This window comes from Lactuca virosa, chromosome 1 (genome assembly GCF_052849685.1).
Source record: "Lactuca virosa cultivar CGN04683 chromosome 1, Lactuca_virosa_CGN04683_v6, whole genome shotgun sequence".
Classification (NCBI taxonomy): domain Eukaryota; kingdom Viridiplantae; phylum Streptophyta; class Magnoliopsida; order Asterales; family Asteraceae; genus Lactuca; species Lactuca virosa.
In genome coordinates this window covers 41,676,843-41,682,451 of record NC_136426.1, presented here as the reverse complement: position 1 = coordinate 41,682,451, position 5,609 = coordinate 41,676,843, and positions in this window count along the sequence as shown.

Sequence of the window (5,609 nt, the reverse complement as noted above, 5' to 3'; positions counted from 1 at the left end):
CTGGCGTTGGCACTGGTTTGGCGGATGTTGTGGTTGTAGGAGCTATCACGAGTTGTTGTCTCTTGGCAAGTTTCTGACACGACTTGCGCTCCCTCTTGTTCCAGAATTTTCGTTTGGCGCTCTTAGGTTTAGGGGTTGGAGTGTCCTCCTGGAAAAGACCTTGTTGGTTTCCTGATGTGTTGCTACAGTTCGAGATGTGGAAACTGCTCCCATTCCCACTTGGGTTGTTAGTGTTAAGAACAGCTAGGGCGGCTGTTACGGCTGCTGTGACAGTAACTTGGAACGTAGATGAGTCCACCTGAAGGACTGGTGTCTTATTGGGGGGTTGGGTACGTTCCTTCGGAGGCATGATCTGCTACATATCAAGAAAAGAAATTTGTGAGCAACAATGGTTGCCCCTTGGATGTATCCTAAATGTTTATCTATGCATCGAGATTTCCCGTTTTGCTATCTGACTCTCAGTGATTCGACTCACATCCCCATGATGTGGTCTTAGCAATGATAGAAAAGATTTGAGCACACAAAGTTCACATGCAATAACTTTACGAACTCCTGGTTGCTCAGCTCATCGGGCTGGCTGAGTAACTCTCGCATTTTTCTGTCGGCTCTTGACGATATAGAGATTTGGCTATAAGGGTAGTTCCGAGGATCAATTCGATACGGGATTCCACTTGGCACTCGGAAGAAATCCCTGGAATGTCTTTGGGAAAGACATCGGGAAAGTTGCAGACTTCGAAGATGCTCTCGAGGTCTTTAACTTCTTGCGTTTCATTGCCAGCATGAGCCAGGAATGCATAGCATTCCTTCCGCAGATGCTCCTAGGCTTGACGCAGGAAACGATACGAAGGTTCGACAAATCTTATCACTGAGACCAGTGAGGATTTCGTTGAAGGGAAGATTGAGACGAATCACTTCCTCGAAGCAAAGGACATCAGCATGATTCGAGGGTTAATCATTTCGTGCCGATTAGGATATCGAGCTTTTTATGGAAACTGATATGAAATTGATGGGGAAAAAGAATAATCATCTAAGTACATCATATGATTCATGTTTTGAGGACAAAACAGTGATAGGACCTTGATACAGTTGCTTACTTTTCCTGCTATCGATCTAAGGTACACTTTTGACAATGAAAATCTTTAACTGAAATATGATAGTTGCCACCATTGTCGATATCAAGATTACACAGAGTTTGAAAAATTTGACCTAGGAGTAGGTCTACCACATACCAACAGAGGAACAATTTGCCAACATAAAGAACTAGCGAATCGGTACTTGCAAGGCAAGAATGTCTACAGAGAAAGGAGCTACTTAGAACATAAATAGGAAAGCTATTCTTTAAACCAAAAGGAAGGACAAGTAGAATATTTCCTACTGGCGACAGGCACTTCTCGGGCAGAACCTTAGGTTAGTCAACTGACGCTCCATGTCAAGCAGGCGACTCTCGTATACTGATTGGCGTGCTCGGAGCTCTACGACCTCAGCTCGAGTTGCAGCTAGCTCTCGCTGCTGGGCTTCGTGGTCTCTCAACATCCTCCCATGAGCAACCTCGAGACTGCGAACACGGTTTGTGTTGGCATCCAAGTCTGCCTCGAGTTCCACAGTTCGGTGAATGGCCGCCACGTTCATTTCGACATTGCGGGCCACTCGGCAGACTATGGTTGGAAGGGCTCTATCTGCGGAGCCTCCTCCGTCCACATTGTAGAAGCGGCGATCCCCATTATACGGGCAAGGTTGGCCTTGTTCGTGACTCCACCTATCCAGGCTTCCGACCCACATAGGCGTTGGGCCTTCGTGCACAAGCTGGGGGTTGGGATTTGGTATTGGGGCCACTGGGAGTAAGTTCTCGACTTCTGGTTCCGAGTCAGTCTCTTCCGGAAATGGTTCGGCAATGCCATCGTCAAAAGGGATTTCATGGTTCCCTTCTGGCTCCGGTCCGATCCATCCATCATCTCCTTGGTTAGGAAAGTAAGGGTCGCCAGGAAGATGGAATCCAACCATGCTATCTACGCGAGGCGAGGGTAAAGGAATAGTTAATAGGCATCGATTCTATAATACTTATAATGTATTATAGTTACATGATTGATTCAAGAAAGATGGATCCTTGGGTAAGTTTTCGGCTTAGTCGTTATAGCATCTTAAAATACTCCTATAGTATTTTAATCCTTATGTTTGGCTCTAGAACCCCTCTAGTATCTAGGTAAGTTTTAGACTTGCTGTAACACCATAGTCACTCCCAAGCACATGTTGGTCATGTCTCGACTGAATATAGTTGATCATGCTATATTCACCCTAGACATGATTACATAACTGCCCAGGTTTAACCGCGATGTACAACATCCAAATACTTTTGTTTTTTTCTACTTACGACACGGATTTTGATACTCGGGTATACTTATATACTTTTATAAAAATACTTGTATTTTGAAAGTATACTTTTTAGTTTAGAGCACTTAGGCCCCTTAGTATTTATAGTTGTATACCATGTAAGGTTCGGTATACTTAGTTCGCTATAAACAAGGGCTCTGATACCAATCTGTCACACCCCCAAACCGGAACGGCGGAAACGTTCGGGGATGGCTGACGTCATGCGTAGTATCACAACAATTATATCATAGCAAGCATAGTAAACATAACCAGACATTGAATACATATATAAAAAAGGTTTACATTGTTTAATACATAGTTTTGTTCTTATCAAAAGTAAAATAGTAAAGACGCGACTCTAATGCTCCGACTTCTCCGAACTCCTGGAAGTACCTGTCTACTAATTCCCTGAGAATACAAGCAGTTTTGAAGAATATCAGCATAAAGCTGGTGAGTTCATAAGTATTTAGTTTTTGGTGGAAAAAATGTTCTTTGATCCTTTTGAAAATTGTTCCTCAAGAAAATCCTACATTTTCTTATGAAAAGCGTTTTTGAAAGCCCATTCCTTCTATGACTTCCAGATTCGTACAAGATATGTACAATCCAAGGAGTCGTGGAATGAATATGAATATCCGTTGGTTGTAAAACAGTTCGTTTTGAATATTCGGTTTATCCCGGGAAAATCATATATTTTCCCTAAAGGTTGATGGTTGATTATCTGTTTTAAACTGAGGTCTGCAAGTATCTACCATACTCGTGTTGATAAAAGCAATTTTCTTTTTTTTTTTTTAAAAAAAAAAAAAACCCTGGTTACACCCGGAGAGGTATATTAGCCTTAAAAACTAAATAAAAGAAAAACCGTGATGAACTAAGTCCTAAGGATATTATTATTAATACCCTCCGGTAATTAAATCGGTTATTACTTTGAGGTTAGTTCACTTGATTCATTATTACAAAAGTAAATCTCTGCTACCTAGGTTTTGAGTTTCATAACCATAACTGACTGGATATAGCCCGCAACGGCCTGTATCCTTAATGACTTTGTCACCCGCAGACCTGCCGGTCCGACTGTAGCTAGCAGTGAGGTGCGGGATTGTCAGTCCCGTATAGTTCTATACACAACAGTCACGCTCTCCCTACAAGAGACTCTGGTCACAAGTGCTAGTCCTACACTCTTGATTATGTGGGAGTGTTACCAAGGACGTGCCTCAAACTTAGCCTAACAAATTTACAAGTAATAATACTGAAAATCCTGTTTATGATTTGCATGAATCCTTTATAAAATAATACGTTTTACTACAAGATTCACAAGTTCATTATTCTAGTTTTGAAAACTGTTCCTACGAGTTGATTTCTTAATCGTTTGGTAAAACTGTTTTCCTTGTTAAAAACATATTGAAAATATAATTATCTTAAGCAAAATAACATATTTTGAGCACAAGTTTCCTTATGCTTTTGCTTGTATTCCCCCCTGAAAACGTTAAAAACACGGAAAAATGTAGGGGAATGAACTCACCTCGGGCGATTTGAATGAAGGATCGATTCGGAATGTGGGACGTTCAAGTGAAGCCTTGAACACGATTTGATCCTAATTAACACGTAATGACACATAAAGGAGTCAAATGATGGTACTTCACCACTAGATGTGATGGAGAACCACTCTAGGGACTTGGGACTACTTGCACTCAGTGTTAAGACCTTAAAGGATTGCGTTAGGGGAGTGTATGGCCACCTTTAAGGTGTGTGCGGCCATGGGTGTGCGGCCAGGTGGCGTGTGCGGTTGCACACAGGAGTGTGCGGCCGTACAGAGGGTGTGTGCGGCCGTACACAGGGGTGTGCGGTCGTACACCCTTCATATGTGCCCCAAGAGTCGATTTTTCAGCTTTTTAAGGTTCAAACCAAGTCCAACTAGAAGATAGGGAATCAAACTCTCACTTTGGAGGTTCTTTGAGGTGTGTACAGCCACCTTATGAAGGTGTGCGGCCGTACACCTTCATGTGATGAAGAACATGATGAACTTTGATGGTTAAGGGCTTAGATCAATGGGTCCTTCATGTATGATAAGCTAGGTGATGGAAAACTCACGTTTTTGAGGCCTTGAGAGCGTTCTTGGATGAATTTTTTAGAGAGAGAAAGTAGAGTGCAACAAAATGAAAGGAATGAGTGAAGGGGTCACCCTATATAAATAGGGATGAGTGTGCGGCTGGAGGATGGGTGTGCGGCCACACACTCGTGTGTGCGGCCATACACTCGGGTGTGCGGCCACACACTCATGTGTGCGGCCATACACTCGGGTGTGCGGCCACACACTCATGTATGCCGCCATACACTCAGGTGTGCGGACACACACTCATGTGTGTGGCCACACACTCCTTTTGATGGAGTGTTTGGCCTATTTGCAACCCTAAATCTTAAACCAACCCATCCCTAATTCAAACTTTGGTTGTACTCAAGGCTTTAAATGCTTAAATGAGCCTTTAATCAGTGCTAGGAGTTAACATAAATGAGTTTAACTTAGATTAACTGACTAGATGTACCAGGTAGAAGTTTTCGGGTTGTGACAACTACAAAGCACTTATAAACACCTTCTTTTTCTCACAAGGCTCAAACTAGGGTTAGGATTTCAAGGGAGGATGTTGGAGAGGTGGAGGCTGAGAATGGAAATAGTTTGTGAAAGTTAAGGAGCTTAAATAGGGCTCAAAACCCTAAAATTAGGGTTTGGGTTCTGATCGCGTACACCCAACAACTCCTGATACACCCAACGTAGGAAGTTGAATCTCTGAGATTATCCTTGGCTAGTACGCCCAACATACACCTGTTCGCCCAACGTACTAGGTTAAACCCAAACCCTCAAACCAAGGCTCTGATACCAACTTGTAACCCCCCAAATTACAACCCAAAATTTTTATATTAAAACTTTAAGTATTTATTTAAATCACAACTGCAATATCTTAAAACATTTATCAGAGTAACATTAAAAGTTATCAAGTACACAAGCCCCCCATTGATGCGATGCAATAGAGCCGTGCCCCTCCTTTAATATAAGAAAACCTGAAACATGTAAACCACAAATCGTAAGCACAAAGCTTAGTGAGTTCCCTAAAATAGCACATACAGCACAACACAAATAGACAACTATGGGTTATCAGCAACCCTGGGGACTATCAGCAGTCCTAGTGGCTAATAGCACGCCCTGTGGGTTATCAGCAACCCTAGAGACTATCCGCAGTCTCAATCACATA